This window comes from Trachypithecus francoisi, unplaced genomic scaffold, assembly GCF_009764315.1.
Source record: "Trachypithecus francoisi isolate TF-2019V2 unplaced genomic scaffold, Tfra_2.0 Lachesis_group3, whole genome shotgun sequence".
Classification (NCBI taxonomy): Eukaryota; Metazoa; Chordata; class Mammalia; order Primates; family Cercopithecidae; genus Trachypithecus; species Trachypithecus francoisi.
In genome coordinates, this window is record NW_022681468.1 from 161,415,500 (window position 1) to 161,442,171 (window position 26,672).

The 26,672-nt window shown below is 40.6% G+C and overlaps 1 long non-coding RNA gene across 4 annotated transcripts in view; it reads left to right on the forward strand.

The window, feature by feature from the left end:
• The window catches only part of LOC117070969, a 103,554-nt gene extending 81,578 nt beyond the window's left edge, over nucleotides 1–21,976 (forward strand). For all 4 annotated transcript variants that reach the window (XR_004432116.1, XR_004432118.1, XR_004432117.1 and 1 more), the window contains 2 exons: nucleotides 5,765–5,902; nucleotides 21,745–21,976. This is a non-coding gene — a long non-coding RNA (uncharacterized LOC117070969). The remainder of the gene's footprint in view (nucleotides 1–5,764; nucleotides 5,903–21,744) is intronic.
• Nucleotides 21,977–26,672: the final 4,696 nt, after the last annotated feature.

Here is a 26,672-nt window from a genome sequence, read left to right on the forward strand (position 1 = left end):
ATTCAAGGCCTTCTTGCAATTAATTATCTTGGCTATTAGCACTTAGCTCCTTTTTACTTAAGTAAATTTCTGCAGCCATCTTGAATTCCTCCCCTGAAAATCAGCTTTACTTTTCTATCATATGAGTAGGCTGCAAATTTTCCAAACTTTTACACTCTGCTTCCTCTTTAAATATAAGTGCCAACTTTAGGTCATTTTTTGCTCATGCGCATAGGCACAGGCTGTTAGAAGCAGGCAGGCCTCATGTTAAATGCTTTGCTACTTAGGTAGGTATTCCACCAGATACACTAAATCATCATTCTTAAGTTCAAAGTTTAGTTTTGCAGATCCCTAGGGCAGGGACACAGTGTGGCCAAGTTCTTTGCTAAGGCGTAACAAAAGTGATTTTTGCTTTAGTTCCCAATTAAGTTATTCATTTCCACCTGAGACGACATTAGCCTGGCCATCTCTGTTCATATGACTATCAGCATTTGGGTCACAATCATTCAAGTCTCTAAGAAGTTTCCAATTTTCCCTTATTTTCCTGTATTCTTCTGAGTCCTCTGAAGTCTTCCAACCTTTGCCCATTACCCAGTTCCAAAGCTGCTTCCATATTTTCAGGTATCTGTGGCAACGTCCCACTCCCCAGTAACAATTTTTATATTAGTTCATTCTCACATTGATATAAAGAGACTGGGTAATTTATGAAGAAGCAAGGTTTAATTGGCTTATGGTTCAGGTTGTGGCTTCTGCTTTTGGGGAGACTTCAGGAAGCTTCCAATCGTGGCAGAAGGCAAAGGAGGAACAGGCATCATACATGGTCAGAGAAGGAGCAACAGATAGAGAAGGAGAGATGCTCCGTATCTCATGATAACTCACTATCACAAGAACAGCACCAAGGGGATGATGCTAAACCATTCATGAGAAACCACCACCTACATTATCTAATCAACTCCAACCATTCCCCATCTCCAACACTGGGGACTACAATTCAACATGACATGTTGCGAGGTTACAGATCCAAACTATATCACAATCTTGTTTATTCTTTCCATGAAACAACTTCTAAATTTGTGTGGTTTTTCATATGGTTTTCCACATCCCAACTTCTTTCACTTCAGCTCTGATTTTGGTTATTTTTTGTGTTCTCCTACCTGTGGGGTTGGTTGTCCCTGTTTCTCTAGTCCCTCTAAGAGTGATGTTAGATTGTTAATTTGAGATATTTCTAACTTTTTGATGTGGGTGTTTAGTGTTATAAACTTATCCCTTAATGCTGCTTTAACTGTGTCCCAGAGATTCTGGTATGTTGTATATTTGTTCTCATTGGTTTCAAGGAATTTCTTGATTTCTGCCTTAATTTCATTATTTATTCAAAAATCGTTCAGAAGAAGATTGCTTAATTTCCATGTAACTGTATGGTTTTGAGTGATTTTCTTGGTATTGATTTCTATTCTGAGAATGTGGTTTGGATAATTTCAGTTTTTTAATTTGCTGAGGATTGTTTTATTGCTGAGTGCATGTTCAATTTTAGGGTATGTGCCATGTGTTCAGAAGAATGTATATTCTGTTGTTTGGGAGTGCACTGTTCCTTAGATGTCTATTAGGTCTATTTGGTTAAGTGTCAAGTTCAGGTCTTAAATATCTTCATCAGTTTTCCAAGTTGATGGTCTGTCTAATACAGTCAGTGGGGTTTTGGAAGTCTGCAGCTATTATTTTGTGATTATCAAAGTGTCTTCTAGGTCTCTAAGAACTTGCTTTATGAATCTGCGTCTTTCGGTGTTAGGTGTATATATGTATCATAGTTAGGTCTTCTTGTTAGATGGAACCCTTGACCCTTTCTTTGTCTTTTTATCTTTATTTTTTTAAGTCTTTCTTTGCCTGAAATTAGAACAGCAACCTCTGTGTTTTTCTATTTTCCGTTTGCTTGATAGATTTTCCTTCATCCCTTTACTTTGAGCCTGAGTGTCAGTACATATGAAGTGGATCTCTTGAAGCCAGCATACAGTTGAGTTTTCCTTCTGTACTTAACCTGCCACTCTGTACTTTTTAATTAGGGAATTTAGCCTGTTCACATCCAATATTAATATTGATATGTATAGATTTAATCCTGTGGTTGTGTTACCTGGTTATTATGCAGACTTTTTTGTGTGGTTACTTTATAGTGTTAATGCTTTATGTACTTAAGTGTGTTTCTGCAGTGACTGGTAATGGCCTTGCCATATTTAGCACTCCCATCAGGGTCTCCCGTAAGGCGGGTCTAATGGTAATGAATTATCTTAGCATTTGCTTGTCTGAAAATAATCTCATTTCTCCTTCACTTATGAAGCTTAGTTTGATTGGATGTGAAATTCCTGGTTTGATGGATTCTTAGTTTGATGGAAATTGTTTTCTTTAAGAATGCTAAATGCACATCCTGCCCCCACCTTCACCCCTACTTCCTGCAATCTCTTCAGGCTTGTAAGGTTTCTGCTGAAAAGTCCACTGTTAGTGTGGTGACATTCCCTTTTGTGGGTAACCTGCCCCTTCTGTCTAGTTGCCTTTAACATTGTTTCTTTCATTTCAACCTTGGAGAATCTGTTGACTAAGTGTCTTAGGGATGGTCATAGTGTAGTATCTGACAGAGTTTCTCTGAAGTTCCTGAATTTGAATGTTGGCCTCTCTAACGAGTTTGGGAAAGCTTATTGGATAATATCCTGGAATGTTTTCCAAGTGACTTTCTTTCACTCCTTCTCTTTCAGGGACACCAATAAGCCATAATTTGGTCTCTATATATAATCTCATATTTCTTAGAGGTTTTGTCTATTATTCTTTTACCTTTTTAAAAATTTTCATCTGAGGTATTTCAGAGAACAGGTCTTTAAGCTCTGAGATTCTGTGTTTTTTTTTAGACTGACTTTCACTCTGTCGCCCAGGCTGGAGTGCAGTGGCCGGATCTCAGCTCACTGCAAGCTCCGCCTCCCGGGTTTACGCCGTTCTCCTGCCTCAGCCTCCCGAGTAGCTGGGACTACAGGCGCCCGACACCACACCCGGCTAATTTTTTGTATTTTTAGCAGAGACAGGGTTTCACCATGTTAGTCAGGATCGTGTCGATCTCCTGGCCTTGTGATCCACCCACCTCCGCCTCTGAAAGTGCTGGGATTACAAGCCTGAGCCACTGCTCCCAGCCTCTGAGATTCTTTTCTATGTTTGGTTGATTCTCCTGTTAATAGTGGCCATTGTATTCTGAAATTCTTGAAGTGATTTTTTTCAGCTCTATGTAATCAATTTTGTTATGTCTTAAAATGCCAATTTTGTCTTTTATCTTTTGTATCATTTTATTTTATACCTTAGGATTGGGTTTTGACTTTCTTCTCAATATTGATTATCTTTGTTCTTATCCATGTTCTGAATTCTATTCTGTCATTTCAGCCGTTTCAGCCTGGTTAAGAACCAATTTTTGGGAAGTGGGCTGATGTTCCTTCAGTCTTTGTAATTATTGTCCTTTGGATGAGTTACTTTGCTTTTGTCTTCTTCGATGCCCCTGGGGGTTTGATTGTGGTATGTAGTGGGTTAAGTCAATTGGCTTTATATCTGGAAGGTTTTAGGCTGAATTCAGTACTCCTGGGATGTGTGCTCTAACTCTGTGGGGTTGATATCCAACCCCCAGCTTTGTTCTCTGTCCTGTCAAAGTTAGGAACCTGCTGCACTGGAAGGGCCAAGGTATTTACTAACGACTGGGTGAGGTCTGCCCACACGCACACGTGTGCTGGCAAAGTGGTAGCAAGGTGGCTGTGGGCAAGTGCATGCCAGCAAAGCAGCATGGGGGAGGCTGCAGTCGGGTTTGGGTGTAGGTGAACTTGGGTGTATGTAACAGGGACCACTCTGCTGGAGCCCCCTGACAGTCTAGCACAGTCTGCCAGTGAAGCAGGTATGATGTGGGCCCCTGGGAGGCACCTTAGTTAGGCATGTGAGGCTGCACTACAAGCGAGTGCAGCCAAGCTGGGGCTCTAGAAGCCAGCAGATACGGGTCACTGAGATTGGAATAGCCTCATCTCACAGGCAAGATCACCCTGCTGTGTTCTAGTCCAACAGTTCACCTAAGACTGAAGTCTCCTAGGGGAGCGTGGCAAGCTTTGGGTAATGGGCATCCCTGCTTGTGCTCCACTACAGACATTCCAGCGACAAACCCTCTGGGCTTTACACAGGCTGGAGTCCTGCCCTTACGACCTCTCTAAACAGCTCTCCCTGCAAGCTCAAGTGTCCTTCGTGGTCATGGGGTGCTGCCAGGATTCCAGATGGCGGTGGTAAGAGTAGATCACTCCTTGCCTGTTCAACTCACCCCTTCCTCAGAAATCACTGGGGGCCAGGAATGAGGCCCAGTGTACAGTCGCCTTGTACAGGATTCCCAACTATATTAAGTGGAATTGTTTTTGAGTTTCCGTTTTCAGTTTATTTGCAGTATAATAGAATGCAATTGTTTTTTATTGACCTTGTACACTACAACATTACTGAATTTTATGTTCTAATCTTATATTAGTGGATTCCTTAGGATTTTGTATATACTAGATCATTTTACTGGTACATAGAGACAATTTGATTTCTTTCATTTTTTTATTTTTTGATATGGAGTTTTGCTCTGTTGCCCAGGATGGAGTGCAGTGGTGCAGTCTCGGCTCATTGCAACCTTCACCTCCTAGGCTCAAGTGATTCTCCTTCCTCAGCCTCCCAAATAGCTGGGGTTACAGGCGCCTGCTACCATGCCTGGCTAATTTTTATATATTTTTAGTAGAGACGGGATTTCACCATGCCAGTCTGGTCTGGAACTTCCAAGCTCAGGTGATCCACCTTCCTTGGCCTCCCAAAGTGCTGGGATTACAGGCGTGAGCCACCGCACCCAGCCTGATTGATTTATTTTCATTCTGATAGTGTTATATTTATTTTTCTAGCATAATTTATTGACTGGATCCTCAATTACAATTTATAATAGAATGGTGGTAGTGGATAAGCTTTTTGAGTTTTTAATTTTGGAAAAATTACTGAGACTTTCTTGATACCAGTGTTATGTGAGCTTTTCATGGATGTCTGTTTCCAAGTAAAGAACATTTCCTTTCATGCATAATTTTTTCATGTTTTTACCATGAGTGGGTTTTGGATTTTTCAAATGCTTGTTACATATCCTTGGAGGTCATCATGAGGGTTTATTTTTTCATTTATTAATAAAATGTATTACACTCATTGTTTTTATATGTTTTAGTTTATCAAACTTACAATTCTGACATAAGTACTCTTCATCAGAGTGTATAAATGTGTTTTAAGAACCTGAATTGTTTATTTCTTTGAGGATTATTGCCTCAGTATTCATAAGACATATTGGTCTACAATTTTCCTTTCTCCTTCTTTTTTTTGAGATGGAGTCTCTCTCTGTTGCCCAGGATGGATGGAGTGCAGTGAGACAATCTTGGCTCACTGAATACTCCGCCTTCTGGATTCAAGCAATTCTTCTGCTTCAGCCTCCTGAGTAGCTGGGATTACAGGAACCTGCCACCACACTCGGCTAATTTTTATATTTTCAGTAGAGATAGGGTTTCACAATATTGGCCAGGCTGGTCTCAAATTCTTGACCTCAGATGATCCGCCCACGTCAGCCTCCCAAAGTACTGAGATTACAGACGTGAGCCACCATGCCCTTGCATTTTCCTTTCTTAAAGTATCTCTGTCTAGTTGTAGTATCAGAGTAATCTGCCTCTTTAGAATGCATTAGGCAGTAATCTCTTCTTCTCTGTTGTTTTTATTTTCTTTTATGAAGAATTAATGAAGAATCATTATTAAGTTGTTAATGGGTCAAGAGAAAGGTACCACTGAAGTCTTCTCTACCTGGGCAACAATTGACTCCTAACAACCACTATAAGCTTGAAAGATGATCCCTTCCCAGCTGATCCTTCAGGTGAGTCCTCGGCAACATCTACATCTGGATTCCTGACCCAGAGAAACTGTGAGTAATATGTGTGTGTCGGTTTTTTAGCCTCTGAGCTATGTGGTAATTGGCTATGGTGCAATAAATAATGCATCTGACAGTAAGTATAATGTGTTATCCTGGAGTGAATCCAAAAACTTAAAAATGATATCAGTAGAAAACCTGGTAAAATATGAATAAAGTCTGTACTTTAGTTGGTAGTTTAATACTGTCATCAATTTTCATGTTTTCATACGTATTCTATCTATGGTTATATAAGATGTCAACATTAAAGAAAGTTGCAGGGTAGATGAAATCCTGTGTAATCTTTTTATAACTTTCTGTAAATATAAATTTATTTCAAAATTAAAGAGTAAAGACATAATTCACATATTTGACATCACAACTTGGTCTAAACTTAATTGACTCTTCCTGGAACCTTAACCTCTGGGTGCAAATATAATAAACATGATAAATTATGAATTATATGAATTTATTTTTCGTTTACTCTATTATTTAAGGAGTACCAAAGCCCATTTATTTTCTCAATTATCCAAAAGTAGTGTTGGCCAGAGTAACAAGTGGGAAGAGCAGAATATTTTATGAATACCATAATGCATCTACACTTGCCTTGACTATTTATAAAGTGATGTGTATGATTATCATCTGTATGATCATAAAGACAAATGAGATAGAAAAATGTATAGATATGCAACTTTTCTGAATTTAAGAATAGGATCTAGCCAGGCATAGTAGCATGTGTCTGCAGTCCCAGCTGCTAGGAAGTGTGAGGCAGAAGGATCACTTGGGACCAGGTATTTGAGGTCATAGTTTGCTATGGTTGCATCTGTGAATAGCCATGGCACGCCAGGTTGGGCAAAATGGCATTACCCTGTCTCCAATAAATAAATGTTTGAGTTGGACTGTAATTTTTAGGTGTCTTTGTTCATATTTATATGATTAGGACTGAAATTCTCATGATACAGATTTTTCTGTTTTTAGAAAGCTACCACTGCAATACAAACTTTCATGTAACTCAGTGCCATGTCTGTCTTTCTCCTGAATGTATATCTTGAACTATAGACTAATTATCTCACCATATTTGTTTTATATCTGTCATTTGTTGTTTGCTTTTGAGGTTTCTCTCTGGATCATGGGTATAAACTATAGCCCTGCCCAACAAGACTCAAAGGTTTAATACTGAATTTTCACAGTCTGCTTTTCTTGGGATGCTTATTTATGCTGGTGGATGGCCTAATGTCTAATTGTCTGACCTGTAACCAGGTTTCTGTCTCACAGAATACTCACTTTTATTGGAATACATCCTTGTGGCTCCTTTCTGACCCATGTTCAGTTTATCCCTACCAAGGTAGACACTCTTTAAGAATACTGAGTGGGACAGCTGGGCACGGTGGCTCAAGCCTGTAATCCCAGCACTTTGGGAGGCCGAGACGGGCGGATCACGAGGTCAGGAGATCAAGACCATCCTGGCTAACACGGTGAAACCCTGTCTCTACTAAAAAATACAAAAAACTAGCCGGGCGAGGTGGCGGCGCCTGTAGTCCCAGCTACTCGGGAGGCTGAGGCAGGAGAATGGCGTAAACTCGGGAGGCGGAGCTTGCAGTGAGCTGAGATCCGGCCACTGCACTCCAGCCTGGGCGAAAGAGTGAGACCCCGTCTCAAAAAAAAAAAAAAAAAAGAATGCTGAGTGGGACAAAAACGTGAGGTCCAGGTGTGTTGGTCAAGTGAGACACCTAAGAGACAACACAACAAAAGGCATGAAATATCCCTCAGTGTATGACTAACAGATCCTGGAGATAAGAGGGCAGCATTCTTTGCAGGGCCAATGGGAAGCGGAGAACTCTCTGAAACGAACACTCCCAAGCAGCAGGGGTCAAGGGGAGCAAAGACAGAGAATGCGTGATGGACCAGCAGGCTGAAGCATTTACTGGTGTATAATGTGTGTTTTTCAGAGATACAGAACCAATAGATGATAGTTATAGATAGAAGATAGATAGATAGATAGATAGATAGATGAGAGGCAATTTATTAGGCATGGGCTCATGTGATTATAGAGACTGAGAAGTCCCAAGGCAGGCCATCCATAAGCTTAGGACCCTGAGATGGTGGTGGTGTGGCCCAGTCCAACATCATATCTTCAGAACCATGGAAGCCCTGGGGTAATTCTCAAATTTAAGGCCAAAAGCCTACAAATCTGAGTAAGCCGTGAGTTTCAAGGGCAGACATCTCTGATTTCTGTTGTCCAAGGGCAGGAAAAGAAATATCCTTCCTCCAGGAGAGACAGACAGGAAAAAAATTATGCCTTTTTGGTTGTATTTAGCCTCAAGGAGATTGGATGGTGCTTGTTTTTCTTGGGGGTGGATCTTTACCCCTCAGTCAAATGACACACACACCAAACTCCTCACTCATAGACTCAGAAGTAATGCTTTACCTGTCTTCTAAGTATTCATTAATACAGTCGATGTGATACATAAAATTAACCATCCCAAGCCCATCATTTTTCAACTTGGCACCTGATATTGTTTGGCTGTGTTCCCACCCAAGTCATCTTGAATTGTAGTTCCCATAATTCCCACATGCTGCAGGAGGGCCCCAGTGGGAGGTAATTGAATACTGGGGGCGATTACCTCCATGCTTCTGTTCTCATGATAGTAAGTGATTTCTCACAAGATCTGATGGTTTTATAAGGGGCTTTCTCCCCATTTTCTCGGCACTTGCCTTCCTGCCACCATGTGAAGAAGGACATGTTTGCTTTCCCTTCCACCATGATTGTAAGTTTCCTGAGGCCTCCCCAGCCATGCTGAACAGTAAGTCAATTAAACTGCTTTCTGTTATAAATTACCCAGTCTCAAGTAAGTCTTTATTAGCAGTATGAGAATGGACTAATACAGTAAATTAGTACCAGTAGTGGGGTACTGCTATAAAGATACCCCAAAATATGGAAGCGACTTTGGAACTGGGTAACAGGCAGAGGCTGAAACAGTTTGGAGGGCTTAGAAGAAGACAGGAAAATGTGGGAAAGTTTGGAACTTTCTGGAGACTTGTTGAATGCCTTTGATCAAAATGATGATAGTGGTACAAACAGTGAAGTCCAGGCTGAGGGGGTCTCAGATGGAGATGAGGAACTTGTTGGGTACTGAAGTAAAGGTCGCTCTTGCTATGCAAACAGACTGGTGGCATTTTGCTCCTGCCCTAGAGATCTGTGGAACTTTGAACTTGAGAGAGATGATTTAGGGTGTCTGGCAGAAGAACTTTATAAGCAGCAAAGCATTCAAGAGAAAGCACAACATAAAAGTTTGGGAAGTTTGCAGCCTGACAATGTGAAATAAAAGAAAACCTGATTTTCTGGGGAGAAATTCAAGCCAGCTGCAGAAATTTGCATCAGTAATGAGCCTAATATTAATCACCAAGACAACTGGGAAGTGTCTCCAGCGTATGTTAGAGAACTTTATGGCAGCCCCACCTATCACAGGCTGGAGACCTAAAGGGAAAAATGTTTTGTGGACTAGGCCCAGGCCCCCCTGCTCTGTGCAGCCTCAGGACATGGTGGCCTGCATCCCATCTGCTTTGGCTCCAGCTGCTCCAGCTAAAAGGGGCCAAGGTACAGCTCAGGCCATTGGTTCAGAGGGTGCAAGCCCCAGGCCTTGGTGATTTACACATAGTGTTGGGCCTGCAGGCACACAGAAGTCAAGAATTGAGGTCTGGGAACCTTTGCCTAGATTTCAGAGGATGTATGGAAATGCCTGGGTGTCCAGGTAGATGTTTGCTGCAGGGACAGAGCCCTCATGGAGAACCTCTGCTAAAGCACTGAGGAAGGGAAATGTGGGGTTGGAGCCCCCACACAGAGTACCCACTGTGGCACTGCCTAGTGGAGCTGTGAGAAGAGGGCCAACATCCTCCAGACCCTAGAATGGTAGATCCACCGACAGCTTGCACCATGTCCCTGGAAAAGCCACAGACACTCAATGCCAGATGCGAAAGCAGCTGGGAGGGGGTCTATGCCCTGCAAAGCCACAGGGGCAGAGCTGCCCAATGCCATGGGAGCCCACCTCTTGCATCAGCATGACCTGGATGTGAGACATGGAGTCAAAGGAGACATTTTGGAACCTCAAAGTTGAATGACTGCCTTCTTGGATTTTAACTTGCATGGGGCCTGTAGCACCTTCATTCTGGCCAATTTCTCCCACTTGGAACAGGTGTATTTATCCAACGCCTGTACCCACTGTATCTAGGAAGTAACTAACTTGCTTTTGATTTTACAGGCTCATAGGTAGAAGGGACTTGCCTTGTCTCAGATGAGACTTTGGACTTGGACTTTTGGGTTAATCCTGGAATGAGCTAAGACTTTTAGGGACTGTTCAAAAGGCATGATTGGTTTTGAAATATGAGGACATGAAATTTGGGAGGAGTCAAGGCAGGAAAGATAAGGTTTGGCTTTGTCCCCACCCAAATGTCATCTTGAATTATAGTTCCCATAATCCCTACATGTCATGGGAGAGACCTGGTGGGAGCTAATTGAATCATGATGGCACTTAACCCCATGCTGGTCTTCTTGGGATGATGGGGAACACAGTAAGACCAGTGAGCTTCGTGACCATAAGCCCACTGCTACAATACGTTGGTTGTGATTGGAGTTCCTTGATCAGAGCCAATGTTTTGTGGAATACCATGATGATAAAGCATGCTATTAGTCCATAAATTACCGTTTTGGCAGAAAGCTTATGTTCAAGGAAGTAAAATCCACATCTAGAGTCAATATCTATTCCAGGAAGGGCAAAACACTGCTCCTTTCTTGACGAAAGATACCCAACGTAATCATGCAAAAACTGGTGGTTTGCTGATCACCCTGGGGAACATTGTAATATCAGAGACTCAGTATTGGTCCCTGCAGCTGGCAGATGGGTCACTCGGACCCACAGCCAGGTTTGCTTTGGTGAGTGAAAGTCCTGTTGGTGTGAGCATGCATGATCTTCATCCCTGACACCATGGTCACTTTTGTTCATCAGCCTATGGTGCAATGACAGGTGTGGCTGGATAAAGGATAATGAGTATCTCGGAATGCATTATCCCATCCACTTGATTATTGCAGATGTCCTCTGCTGAGATAACACATTGGTGAACATTCACATGGAAACAACTGTCTTTACTTTTTTTGCCTCTTCACTAGTGACAAATCCATTATACTTTTTTTGTGGATAGACCGTGTTACAAACTTGTATAATAGGTCTCTTCAAGGGAGAATACAAGAAAGATGAACAGTATATAATGTTGGTAGTGTACCTGCATCCTTCTTTGAGGGGACCTGGCTGTTCTTTCTTACAGGGAGTTCTGGGACTGTAAACTGGCTCAAGTGTGAGAATTGAGTGTGGGGCTATGATTCTGTGCTTTTTCATAATTCCAGTTAGACTTTTGTTTACTTGAGCTGAATTTTTTCTGCTTCTTCAGACCAAGTAAGCCTTTAGAAAGCTTTCTATCTGTTTACTTTTTGAGAACACCATGGCTAATTAGCAAACATTACAGATATATAGGAGTCAGAACAATCTGATTGTTGCTTTACCTTTGCTGCTCATTTACATAATAGTACCCACTAGCCTTTGAAGGTTGATTGCTGCCACTTGGCCCCAAGGCCCCTTGAGATCCAACATTTCCATTGCACTTAAATATTTTAAGTGATGGTCTGCGGTTTCCATTATAAGATCTGGCCTACAGGGAAGAGAGATCACAGAGTTGTTAAGACACACTGGGGCTTCCCACACCAATCTGTTTCTCAAAGTATCATTAAAAAGTATGTCTTCTGGACCTTCTCTGTGTGGGTCAGTGACAAATCCACTCTAGCATTTCACTCTCCCCAAGTTTCTAAGTTCCTTCCTCAAATTTAAACAAAGAGAGATAGGGCATCTCCGACTTGTTCATGGTAAACAGTCTTAGAACTAGAATTCAGCAAACATTGCAGCAAACTACTAACATCATTCCTAAATCCCCAAGCTGTGACATTTGAAGCAGAATATTTGCTTAGTGGGCTCATATCAATAAACTTGTCCTCATGCAACTTTATGTTCCCTCTACCATTCTCCTGACTGTTAGAAGCAGATTTTTCAGTGCTGCGAAATAAAACAGCACCTGCATATGAATTTTCTCAGCAAGGCAAATTTACTCCTGCAGGAGGGTGCCCCTCATAGGTCTGGTCACTGTGAGAGCACACACGAACAAAGGAAAGCAGAGGTTTTTATTATCTCTAACACAGCTCGTCCCTGTGTACTGTGTCCTGCCTCCATTGGCTGGAGTTGGACCACACAAGTTAAGCTAAACCCGGCTGACTAACTTGAAAAGTGCAGGAATGCAGTTGTATACCAGTGGGAACGTGGGAAAATCTGTTTTGGCGAGAGTAACTGTTGCGATGGGAGGAGTAATTCACAGAGTGGGTAGCAGATGTGGAATGCGGGCTCTATAGATAAAGACTGGCAGGAAAGTTGTTTACCAGAGCAGGGGGAACACAGAGAGTAAGGAAGTCTGGCCTTGAAAGGGAACGAAGGACAAGGAAACATAAGCAAGCTAAACCTTTGAGGAAGAATTTCTTACTGTATTCGAAACTGACCCTAAATATCCATTTCCACAAACGTTCCCAGATTCTGCTCATATAAATTAGAAAGTTCAAGTAGTTTGTTTGAGTGTGGTGCACCTTCTCGTGGGTCATGCTTCATATATTACCTTTATGGCCTGCTAGGGCTTGAGTCTAGTTATAGGTCTGGAAGCAAAAAATGTGGCTGGAGTAAGGCCTGAAGAGAAGCAGCACTGTATTCCTTGGCAACAGCTTCAGGGAAGCTCATTACCTTTTCCTCATGCAATGCAGAGTTAATTTCCCCAGACAGAGGTGGAAGGGCCTATACATACACTGTTGGGGGGAAGGCCACTGCCATGGGGATGTGTGCGGGAGGCCACAAACAAGACTCATCAGAATTTCAGAGCTCAATGTCTCCAGCCTCATCAGTGTTTTCAGAGGTTTCCATTCCAGTTTAAAAGGTCCCATTCTTTCCCAACTAATGCCCTCAATTTATAGTAGGTCCCTTGCTAGACCAAGGGTTCAACAATGTAGCCAATTGTGTGAGTTGGGCTTGTCTTTGAATTTTAGCAGTTTGGGCGCTGTGGCTAAAGGTGAGATTATTCTTGTAACAGAGTAGCTTAGCTTCAAACTGCATTTTAAAACTTTTTTTTCTTTCCTCCTTTCTCTCCAGTCCCAAAATGTAGCTTTGAGACAAACTACAGATGTGTTTCACAGCCTCAGAATGTTTTTGTTCCTCCTTTCTTCCCAGTTTCATTATGTGGCTTTGAGAAAAACTTTACAAATATGCCTTCTTTCGTCTTGACGTACAGTCTCGGAATGTGCTGTGAGCCTCCGCTCCCTTTCTCTTTCTTGGCTTATGCTCCCAAGCATTATACACCTTTATTCACCTAGATGCTTGTTAAACACATATCATGCCTTCTCATTTGATATTTGTTTTAGGAGCTTCCGAGGCTGCATCCTGATACAGAGCAGACATCTCTGGAATTCCCTTTCTGACAAAAGATTACTTCAAGGCCAGAACCCACTCCTGGCTAAAGATTAACTGTAAGAGTGACTGCCATTGATTTGTAACCTGGTTGGGCCCACGAGGGCGCTGGTCCCTTTGCTAGATGGAACAATAATTCAAGACAAGCCGCTGGAGCAGGTCACATCACCTGACACCTCTTAATTCCTTGTTTCTCATGCATTCCAGACCCCTCTCTCCAAAAATTCCAGATTCCCTCCACAAATTGAAGAGTGGAACATTTTGGAAAGAATTCCACCCACTCTTCCCCTTGCTAGGACATATAATAAAGCTCACTCTCTTTCTGTGACACCTTACTCTTGTTATTTTGGCTTTTATCTGTAAGTGGTGAGCAGCTGGACCCTTTTGCTGGTTACAGTTTCACTTAGAGCACGCTTAGAACCTCTAAGTCTACTTACGTGGAGATGGATCTCAAAATTTATTTTTTCTTCGTCACTTTGCCTAGCAACATTAGAAACAACCAACTAACATAATTGTATTCCTTGGTTTTCCAAGTCTGATACGATCTCACATAAGTGTGGCATTATCAAAGGTCCTAATTAACAGAGATGATGATAATGGAGGAACACTCATGGACAAGATGAGTGAAAAGGTGATTCAGAAGAGTTTGACCTGACTGGCAGAAATTTTGGAATACTTTTGTTATTGTATTTTGCTTTTATATTCCATCACATATGATCATAGGAGTGTTTTAAGACAAATAGCCACATTTACAAAAGTTCAAAAGTTATTTTCAGTAATTACGAAATAATTATGCTGGCAGATGAAGCCGTCAGAGGGGGCCATAGCCAGGTTGGCCTTGGTGAAAGTCCCTGTTGGTGTGAGCATGCGTAATCTTCATCTCTGGCACTGTGATCACTGTATTCATTAGCAAATTGTGCAACGATAAGTGATAAGTGATAAGACATTTATGCTATACTTTTTCACTGGTTTTATGCTTGTGACATGAAATAATGACGTATTTATAAGTGACTCACATGATACTTCCTGCAAGTACTTGGAAAAAGCAGTCACTGTTAGCAAATGCTGATATAATGTGTACTATTGAACAATGATTAGGCTACACATTTTATGTATTATTAGTTCACTCAATCCTCACATCCTCTCAAGAGGCAGACAGACACTTTTAACTCCCTCAAGTTCTAGTTCTGAATCTGAACCAAAGTTCTATAGGAAGAGGAACAATAGAAGAGATTCTGAAGAATGAGAAGTGAGGCAAGCAAACAGGAAAAAGGAAAGAGAAGAGAAAAAGTGTGTCAGTGGCACAGGCTAGAGTGTGAGAAGAGGGCAGTGGTATTAGCAGACTGCTGGGTTCAGTGACATGTGAGGACTGCAGGAGCGGGAAGGGCAGATCATGGAGGGACTAAGCCAGTGAGAGAGGGCAGCTCAGGCAGTGGTGCAGCAGCAACTCAGAGAGGAATACATTCTGTATGGAGGAATTTTAAATGTCTAGATCTAGTTTTGTTTTTTTGAGACGGAGTCTCGCTCTGTCACCCAGACTGGAGTGCAGTGGCCTGATCTCAGCTCACTGCAAGCTCTACCTCCCAGGTTTATGCCATTCTCCTGCCTCAGCCTCCTGAGTAGCTGGGACTACAGGCACCCGCCACCTCACCCAGCTAGTTTTTTGTATTTTTTAGTAGAGACAGGGTTTCACTGTGTTAGCCAGGATGGTCTCGATCTCCTGACCCTGTGATCCACCCGTCTTGGCCTCCCAAAGTGCTGGGATTACAGGCGTGAGCCACCACGCCTGGCCTAGATCTACTTTCTTAAAATGTTACCTTAGCCCATATGGTCTGCCCATCAGGAAGACAGAACAATTGAGGATGGTTGCTGCCCTCTGGGGATAGACATGAGCACTCTCAGGAGGGTTTGAGTGTGGGGAGGACAAGGGTGAAGACAGGCAGAGAGGACCCTAGGCAGGCTGACTGACAGTATCATGGACTTGGATGTTCCTGTTCACTTCTCTTTCTCCATTACTCCAATCCCCCACTTCACCCCAAGTGCAAGTTCCTGTCCTGTGTAGAACACCATTGACATAAATGACTCCATCTTAGAAAAATACTCCACCGGGCAGCTTTGCATTTCTCTTTGAAGAAAATCCCAGAGACAGCCCACAACCTGCCTGCCGTTGCAGCTGCAGTGGTACTGCCCTAACTGCCCTCAGGCAGAGAAAGGAACAAATGGCCTAGGCCCTGCACTGGCACCTCCAGCACACTGCAGCCACCATGTGGAGAGGGGCGCAGTTTCTCTTCCTGTGAGTTCTCACCCCCTACTCTTCAACAGGCAAGGCCCTGGCTCAGGACCACAGAACAGGACCACCCATTATTGAGCATACCTACTGGTAGTGCTTCTGTGTTTCCCTGGGGAAGGACTCCCAGTGGCAACTGACAGCCCCCCTGCCACTGCCACAGCAATAGCACTGCCCTTACTTTCCTCAGTCTGGGGAAGAAACAAAGAGCCTGAGGGCTTCACCTGAGCTTCCAGCACACTACTGATGAACAGTAAGAAATCATCTGAAAGTACAGGAGGTCAGGAGATTGAGACCATCCGGGCTAACATGGTGAAACCCCATCTCTACTCAGAAATACAAAAAGTTAGCCAGGCATGGTGGCGGGCACCTGTAGTCCCAGCTACTCAGGAGGCTGAGGCAGAATGGCGTGAACCCGGTGGGGCGGAGCTTGCAGTGAGCCGAGATCATGCCACTATACTCCAGCCTGGGCGACAGAATGAGAATCTGTCTCAAATAAATAAATAAATAAATAAATAAAAATTAAATTAAAAAATGACTATATGCAACACACACTTAAGAAGTGGAGGGTCATGCTCCCCTTCTTTTGAGCAGGGTGTCTACAAAAGTTATTTAGAGCCCTCACCATGAGCATGTGTCTAGTCTCCTTTGCTTATTAAATATTTATTCAGTCATTTATTTATACTAATATGAAAACCTGGATATGTATTTGTTACTCTACCTATGCTAATGCATTTTTTTAAATTCTCATTGTTCCAGTAGTGGCCACTGGAATGTCTTTCGGTTAGATTCTCTCATTTAGAAATACCCTCATGATTAGGGTTTGATTTACTGTCGGTTTAGTGGGGTATTTGGATTGTGGCTGACATTTCTTTAGTTCTGGCACTACTAGATGCTCCAGGCTCGTTGTGTTTACTCCCTACCCAAGCCTAGTTTCTTTTAGTGGAAAATGAAATCACAAACTAAGATCTGGACGCCGGGTGTAGTCATTGCTCCTGACATTCCTCTCTTTCTTGCAGTTTTATCAATTTCTGCCTCCGGTAGTTTACACTCTGTTATTAGGTGCATATCTGTAAATTTTGTTATCTCTTGTTGGGTGTCTATTGATTTAAGGTCCTGTCAGCTGACAAAGCAAAGAAATATTTCTGTGTTTATTCATAAATATACACATAGGCATACATATTTCAACGTATATCTGTACATATCTATATGAAATTAAACATAAATTTATATTGCTTCCAGCACCACATGATCTAATTCATTACCCGATGAATCAGTCTACCTATGCATTTACTTGTATGTAGCCTCAAACTCTAACAGTGACCAAGATGATTCTGTTAACTTAATTATACCATATTTTTGTTCCCAAAGAACCTTAGTTGTGTTTTTGGTGAATGGTATTAGAAACAAAGTTTGGGGCAGTGGGTATACTCATTACTGCTAGGGATGAATTGATTCTATGATTTGTCATCTGAGAGAGCAAAGAAATGTATATGTGTCTATAGTAACACACACATACATGTTTGTGTGTGTGTGTGTATATGTATATATGTGTGTGTGTGTGTATATATATATATATGATATTATTTCTAATACCATTCACCAAAAATACCACTAAGATTCCAAAAAGATGGTATAATTAAGTTAACAGAACCAACTTGGCCACTGTTAAGAGTTTTAGGCTACACACAAGTAAATGAAGAGCTAGGTTGATTTATAGGGTACTGAATATATACATATATTTCTACATTTGTCCATATATATCTGGCTAGAATTAAGCATGAATTTCTAAAAATGTCTTCAGCACTACGTGAATATAATCTAGTAAACATTAATCTTTCTACCAATTCCCACTACTTGTTAGGTAACCTCTCTCTCTAACAGTGAGACAGTTGGCCAACTTTATGTAATCAATGAGTCCCAAAACACATGCCATGTGGTTTCAAAACTGGTAATTTATACCCTCATGGGAAAGAATATTACCAACTAGAGTGCTTATGTACAAATCCTTTGACCTTTAGACTTAGGAGACCTTATATTTTAAATTTCTTGGATTAGTCCCTTTCCCCCCATGCTCTTTAAAAGCCATCTTTATAAATTTGTTACACAATTATATTATTTTTTTCTTCATTGTTCCACGGGATCCTCCCACTTATGAAATAATGCTTATTGTTTCTGTAAAGTTTCACTCTTTCTGATGTAAATGTTTTCAGGATATGAAAAATAGTATCATTGCCACACCATTATAGCATCATAGAAAATAATTTTACTACACAAAAATAAAATGTGTATTTCACCTCTTTGACCTTCCCCCTTCGATACCCTACTAGCCACTATTTTATAAATATCTCTATAATTTCACCTTTTCGATAATATCATATTAATGGAATTATACAGTATATACTCTTTTCTAACTGGCTTCTAATTCTTAAGAATATGCTTAAGATTCCAGAGGTATTTATCTCTTGATGGTTTAGATTTGTATTTCACTAAGGTCTAAAGGTGTTGAAAATATTTTTATGTTCTTATTACACATTTGTATAGTTTCTCTGGAGAAATATTTATTTACTCAACTTTTAATGAGGGTATTTCCCTTTTTATTTTTAAACTGTAAGTGTTCTGTGTCTTCCAATAATCGTCCCCTCTCACTCATATGATTTGCACACATTGCTCCCATTCTTTGGGTTGTCTGGATTGTGTACTTTGAATCACAAAAGTTTTAATTCTAATAAAGTGAAGTTTACCCATTTTTTCTTCTCTCACTTTTATATTTGTATTAGGCCATTCTTGCACTGCTATAAAGAAATAACTGAGACTGGGAAATTTATGGAAATAAGGAGGGTTTAATTGGCTCAGGGGACTGCAAGCTATACAGTAAACATGGTGCTGACATCTGCTCATCTCCTGGGGGAGGCCTCAGGAAGCTTCCCGTCACAGTGGAAGGTGAAGAGGGAACAGGCTTGTCACATGGTGAAAGTAGGAGCTAGAGAGAGAGCCAGGAGCCATACTATTTTCAACAGCCAGATTGCTCAAGAAATCACTCACCATATTGAGGACAGCACCAAGAGGATGATGCTAAAACTCTACCTTTTCTTTTTTTTTTTTTTTCGAGGCCGAGTCCCACTCTGTCGCCCAGGCTGGAGTGCAGTGGCGCAATCTCAGCTCACTGCAGCCTCCGCCTCCTGGCTTCAAGCAATTCTCCTGCCTCAGCCTCCCGATTAGCTGGGACTACAGGCACCTGCCACCACACCAGCTATTTTTTGTATTTTTATTAGAGACAGGGTTTCACCATGATGGTCAGGATGGTCTTGATCTCCTGACCTCATGATCCGCTGCCTCCCAAAGTGCTGGGATTACAGGCGTGAGGCACTGTGCCCAGCCCACTCATGTTTTATTTTTTAATTTGCTCCTTTCCCAATAGCTATAGACATTGGCTGGAGTCTATGATTCCTTCCACAATACTTTCATAATTGTGTACATGATATTTCTTTGTACTCATCACCCATAGTGTAGACATGCTTTCTCTTCTTAATCTTTGTTGTTGTTGTTGTTGTTGAGGCAGAGTTTCGCTCTTGTTGCCCAGGTAGGAGTGCAGTGGTGCAATCCAGGCTCACTGCAGCCTCCGCCTCCTGGGTTCAAGCAATTCTCCTGCCTCAGCCTCCCGAGTAGCTGGGATTACAGGCATGCGCCATCACACCCAGCTAATTTTTTTATTTTTAGTTTCACCGTGTTAGCCAGGATGGTCTCGATCTCCTGACCTCGTGATCCACCCGCCTCGCCCTCCCAAAGTGCTGGGATTACAGGCGTGAGCCACCGTGCCCAGCCTCTTCTCACTCTTTAATGAGTGATTACTAAAATTGTTTTCAGGTTCTCAATGATGTAAAATAATGCTGCCTTAAAAATGTGTACCTACATGTGCTGTAGTCAGCCTACATTTTTATAATATTGGCTTGTAAAAAGGAAATTGCAACATTTTATTTATTTTCTTTTTTCATCTCGCATAATATTTTTAAAATATTTTCATGTTCCTGCCTTTTTAGATTTTCATTTTTGTTGACTTAGCCTATAATTTATCCTTCTCCCTATTATTTAACTGATCACTGATGTCAATTGTTTTAGGCTGAAATGTTAACACTCCTCTGACTTGGTTTATATGTGACTAGATGGCTAAGTGTCCTGGCTAGGGAAGATAGTACTGCTCAAACTAGGTTGAACAAGGGTTGTCGCATCTTAAACCACCGACAGACACAAAATTAAGAAGAGATCAGAAAAAAATCAGAACTCCAGCAAACCGACTGTGATTTCATTAGGGTTTACAATGTGGGTTGTCCTAATGACTGCATGATTAACTTCAGAGGAACACATTCTCCAGTGAAGGAAGCATTCCCTGGGTGGTTCTCTGAGATTCAGTAGAATATGGTTCCTGTGCAATTAATGCCATTTTCTCATTCTGGAAAATGGGGATATCGAGAAAGATATTCAAGATTTGTGAAACATGAGCAACCAAGAGAGCAGGACATTGATACTTCACAATAATACTTTTACTGCACATTAATCGGTGGGCATTTGTTTTTCCAAGTATGCCAGCAATCTGTCTGTGGGCTTCAATACTGTGCACAGGAAATTTTAAGGGCAAATATTGAAAACCAGAAAATTGTGTTAGAGCCTGGCACCATTTAATTTAATTTCACTGTATATAAAGAGCAGGCCTACACTCTGCAAAATCTATAGACTGTAACATTTATGTAGTGAGGAGCAAAGACAAGCTTGTTCTCAAATTTAAAAGAAACTGAAGGTTTTCTCGGCAACAAAGAGAGGAGATAGGCCTTACCAGTTTCCCCTTGTTAGAAATAATTGTGTTCTACTCTTACAGAAGCTCTGCTTGCATTATTTCACAATGTAGTGAGTTTATATGCCATACTTAAGACGACATAGCAAAGACGGGTTCATGTCACATGGGGTGGTTCAGTCTACTTACACACCTCATTCATCTAATTTCTAAGGAACATTCACTTATCCTTGGGCTGGTTGCAAGATTGCTGTATCGTATAACGGCCTCTGTCTTCTTGCAGTCTGGTATGAAATGAAAGTGTTGAAAGCCAAGTACATTCAAATGGCTTCCTTCTGTGTCTTTGCTTTTTCCTTCTAGTCTACTCCCATATTTCTGTGATCCATGTCTCAGTAATGACGGCAGATGGGAGCTGGCAAAAACGCTTTTCCCATTTGTTGACTGGATATGGAGAATGGCTTGATGACATCAGAAATATTCTCCAGACTCCAGAGGCAATAGAAGAGCTCATGTCATTGTTTGACAGTTCTCAGGTGTCTCTATTTTTTTGTTTTGTTTTGTTTTGTTTTGTTTTCACATGTGGTGAGGGATATATAATCCCTACCAGTTCCTCCAAAACGTCTTGATTCATTCTGCCTGCAACTATTCAATCATTTCTCTACACCTGGGTGTATACTTCTAGTTAACAATATTATGGTGAATAAGGAGTATTGTGGGTAAAACAGAGAAAGACAGATAAGGGAACTTTCATCTGTTATACTAAAGAGAATGTTGGAATTGACCAATGTACAATGTCTGTAGGAGGCTCATTGTGGGGACATACAGTGTATGTCAATGAGTTCAGCACTTAAGAAGAATCTAAAATATTTAAGGTGATGAATATCTTAATTACACTGATTTGATTATGCAAATATATCAAATATTCACGTGTACTCCATAAATATGTACCTTTAATATGGCAAGGGTATGGAATCCTTTGCATATCCTTTATATACGTCTAATATGGAAAGGATAATATCCCTGTCAGTTATACTATTATGCATGTAATATACTTATTTTGCACTTGTTGAAAAAAACACTTTTAGAATTATAAAGGAACAAGTTTATTCACACACAAATGAAAGCAATATTGTAGTTAAATCATAAATGACTTCACAGTATCCTGAAATTCTGATTCTTACTGTTTTAGGTCAGATTTTTCACAGAGCCATAGATGTCATCCTCTGTGGCATGAAGAATGATGGCAATAAAACATTTTTCAATATAGGAGGCTATACCATTGTCTGTAATTTTGGCTTGCCCTGTTGACACTCATTCTGCAAGTTTTGATGTAGGTGATCTTGCCAGAAGATGAAAGCAGACTTCAGGTGAAGTTCATCCACATGCAGACATTGAAAGCTGTCAAGGCTCCTACCAGGCTAACAGCAATTGTAAAACTTGAAAACAAAACATGGTAAAATAGGTAAAATACAATAAATAATAAAGATTTGAAAATATTTATTCAGGGAGACAAATTGATAGAGCTGAAACTTGGAACACAAAAATACTTTATTTTGTCAAAGAGGGTAATGCTGTCTAGAGATAGTACAAGTGCAGATGTAGAAGTAGCCTGGCCCATGAGAGGGCTAAGAGGCGGGAGAAGAGGCTGAGGGGAAGACAGGACTCACATCTTACCCTGACAACAGAAAGGAAGAAAAGAATCATGTTCACCTTCAAGTTAAAACCCTCTTCAGATTGAAAGAAATAGAGAGTTTATTGGGAAGTAGGCAAGTATATAGTTGAGGAGTTTGAGAGACTTATTAATTCATCAGTGAAATTCAATATAAAGGTGAATCTTCTGTGTTGCTATTTTCCACTACAGGGGGACAACACACACAACATTTTCATATTCTCTGATGTTTCAGTATATTGAAGGTTCAAAAAATGTAACTGAAATCTAAACCACAGGTGGAAGAGCTCCCCTTGGGAGCTGAGAGGACAAGCATCAGACCAGGGATGGAAAGGACAAGGAAGGCCTCCAGGAGAAGGAACACTGGAGGAGATTCTGAAGAATGAGTCAAGCAAACAAGGGAGGGAAAGAGAAGAGGAAAAAGTGTGCATGTGAAAAAATGCTCAACATCACTAATTGTTAGAGAAATGCAAATGAGAACCACAAAGAAATACTATCTCACACAAGTCAGAATGGCCATTATTCAAAAGTCAAAAATTGCAGATGCTGGCGAGGCTATGGAGGATAAAAAACACTTATACATTGCTACCGGGAATATAAGTTATTTTAACCACTGCAAAAAACAGTTCGCAGATTTCACAAAGAACTTAGAACTACCATTTGACCCAACAATCCCATTACTGGCTATATACCCACAGGAATATAAATGGTTCTACCATAAAGACACATGCATGCTTACATTCATTGCAGCACTATTTACAATAGCAGTGAAGTGGAATCAACCTAGGTGCCCAACTATGTTGGACTTGTTAAAGAAAATGTGGTACGTATACACCACGGAATACTATGCAGCCATAAAATGGAGGAGATCATATCCTTTGCAGCAACCTGGATGCACCTTGAGGCCATTATCTTAAGCAAACTAATGCAGAAACAGAAAACCAAATACCACATGTTCTCACTTATAAGTGGGAGCTAAACATTGTCTACACATTGACACAAAGAGGGAATAACTAAGACATTGGAGCTTAGTTCAGGTTGGAGGGTGGGAGGAGGATGAGAATAAAAAAAACTATCAAGTACTATGCTCACTGCCTGGGTGATGAAATCACTTGCTCAGCAAACCCAAGGACATGCAATTTACCCGTGTAACCAACCTGCATATGTGCCCCTGAACCAAAAAACAAATGTTAGAACAAAAACCCAAAATCAATCAATTAAAATTATGAGAAAGGCTACAGAAAAACTAAAACCCACATCCCGAATTCAGAGCCAGTCATTTTGTTAATATGCAAGTATGAATTTTACCATATTGTTTATTTCTTCCTGAAGAGCTATAGACATTGACTGAAGTCCGTGATTCTGTATGCCTTATTTTTTTTAAAAAATCTATATGACATTTACTTGTACAGTGAACCTATCATATACATATGTATTATTTTCTTTTTTATTAGTGATTAATAAAATTATTTTTGGCTTTCACTGAAGTAATAAATGCCACTCAGGAAATGTGTACTTACATTTCCACGGAGTCGATAGTTTTGTCACGTGGTCTTGTAGAAAGGGAATTGCAATCTTATTTTTTTCTTATAAACTAGCATAATATTTTAAAATTTGTGACTTTTTGTGCTTTTCAGCTTTTTATTTACCTTTACTAAGTCAATAATTTACCCACCTTCCTATTATTTTAGCCGATCTGTTGATATTCATTGTCTTAGGCTGGACTTTTGACACTTGTCTGACATGGTCTGTATGTGAATAGACGGCTGAGTGTCCTGGCTAGTGAAGAGGGCATTCCTCACCCTAAGTTGAGCAGTGTTTTCCTTACCTGAAATGATCAAGACACAACAGCAAGAAGAGAGTAGACATAATTCAGGATTCCACAGCAGATGAGAATTTGCCCGCAGTGTGGAGGGCCCTAAGGCCAACAGGACAGTGTCGAGAAGCACATACTCTCTTTTGAATGAAGCATTTCTACAGAGGGGTCTCTATGGCATATATTTGCTATACAATTAATAAAATCTTCAATCAAATAGCATACAAATCCTACTCGAGCGGCTGCATTTGCTCATGATTTATGAGATGTTAGCAAACAATACAGCAAGACAACTGATAGTTTATGGGTGTTTTTACTCCAGATTAACAGAGTAGCTTTTGTTTTGCCAGATATAGCTGTAATGAGGAGCTCTGTGTTTTAACACCGTATCATAATAATTTCAAGGCCAGATCTTGATCAAGAACGCATGTTTCGCCTATACATTGTGATGGCATTAGAACCAGACACTATTAACCAAAGTTTTACAGAATATGAAGAGCAATATACTCCATGCAAATAAAACAGCCTGTGGAATGTACATAGTGAAGGACAGAGGTAAGATGATTCTCAAGCAAACTGGATGTTTACCGGGGAAGCAAACAGAGTAGATATACATTAACATTTTCTTCTTCTTTTAATAATAATTGTGTTCTTATAAATTAAAAGCTGCACTTGCATTATTTGATATTATATTCAGTTTATTGGTGACATGTAACAAAATAACATAGAAGACCCAGGAGAGGGTCATATGAGGTGGTTCAGTCTATATATACATGTCATTTCTGACAACTCTAATGAATGGCCACTCATCCATGGGCTTGTTGCAAGACAGCCATGCTATGTCCAAGCATCTGTCTTTGTGCAGACAGGAATATGATGAAGGGTTCAAGGTCGAGTTTACTCAAACAGGTCTCTTGAGGTCTTTGCCTTTTGTTTCTGGAGTATTTTCGAAGTTCTGTAAACTATGTGTTGGTAGAGTAATTGCAACCCCACCTGTATGAGAGCTGGCATGATTACCCTCTCTCAATCTTACCACTGAATGTGGAGAATGGCTTGATATACCCCTGGCTGTATGCTTCCAGATGACAGTATTACGGTGAATATGAAACATATGAATGGAACCCACAGAGAAAGATAAATCAGTAAACTCACATTTGAAACCCTTAAAGGTAAAGTTAGAATCAGTCTATGCACAGTGCCTGTAGGAGTCTTGATGGAGGACGTCTCTACATATCATTGAATCAAAAATTTAGATGTATCTAAAGGAAAAGAAGATATCACCGTCAATTAGACTATTACACACATAATAGCATCATTTTATACTTACTGAAAAATGCTCCTAGAATTATGAAGGTATTTTTATTCACATAAAGATGAAAGCAACATTGAAAATATCCCTAAATGAATTCACAAATATCTTGACATTCTGATTCTAGTTGTTCTTAATTAGATTTGGACACAGAGATATGAGTATCTTAAGACATTACCTTCTGAGGCGAGAAGACTCATAGCCATAAACATTTCTTCGTAAGAAAAGGCCACAACCGTGCATGTTCATTGCAAGACTATTCACAGTAGCGAAGAAATGGAATCAATCTAAATGCCCATCAATAATAGACTGGACGAAGACAATGTGATACATATACACCATGGAATACTATACAGTCATAACAATGAGATCATGTCTTTTTCGGGACCATGGATGAAGCTGAAGGCCATTATCCTTCACAAAATAATGCAGGAACCAAAAAACAAATACCGCATGTTCTCATAAGTAGGAGCTAAGTGATGAGAACAAATGGCCATACAGAGGAGAACAACACACATTGAGGCCTATGGGAGGGTGGAAGGTAGGAGGAGAGAGAGGATAAAAAAATAATAACTAATAGGTACTAGGCTGAATACCTGGGTAATGAAATAATCTGTACAACAAATATTCACGACCACAAGTTTATCTATGTAACCAACCCGCACTTGTACCCCTGAACTTAAAAGTTTTTTAAAAGGCTGCATTATTGTCTGTGTGATTTCCGCCTTTCCTGTTGACAAAACATTCCGCATGTTTTGATGCTGGTAATCTTATTTAACATAAAGTGACAACAGAATATTTCAGGACTAGTTTGTCTGTGCAGTGCAAACTATGTTTTGGTGGCCACCAGACTAACAGTAATGGTGATTAAAAATTTGAATATTACATACAAAGTTGGTAAAATGTTAGTATGTAACTAAAATGTATTTGGAAATGTTTATCAATTGAGCCATGTTAATATACCTGACTCTCGAAGAACAAGACCTTCCTCAGTCAAGGGAACAAAACTGTTCAGAAGAAAAGAAGAGGTTCAGATGAGGTAGAAGCAGCAGGGCCCATGAGAGGGTCTCTACAGGGGATCGAGGATGGGGAGGCTGAGGGAGGCTGAAGAAGAGGTTGGCGGGAGGAGGTCGGGATTCATATGCTTTCTTGAGAACAGAAGGGAGTAACAGAAACAGGCTCATCTTCAAGTTCAAATTTTTTTCAGATAGGAGGAGACTTGGAATTTATTGGAAAGTAGCTAAGAATGTGGGTGAGAAGTTTGAAAGATTCATGAATGCATTTGCGAAATTTCAAATAAAGGTAAATGTTCTCTGCTGATCT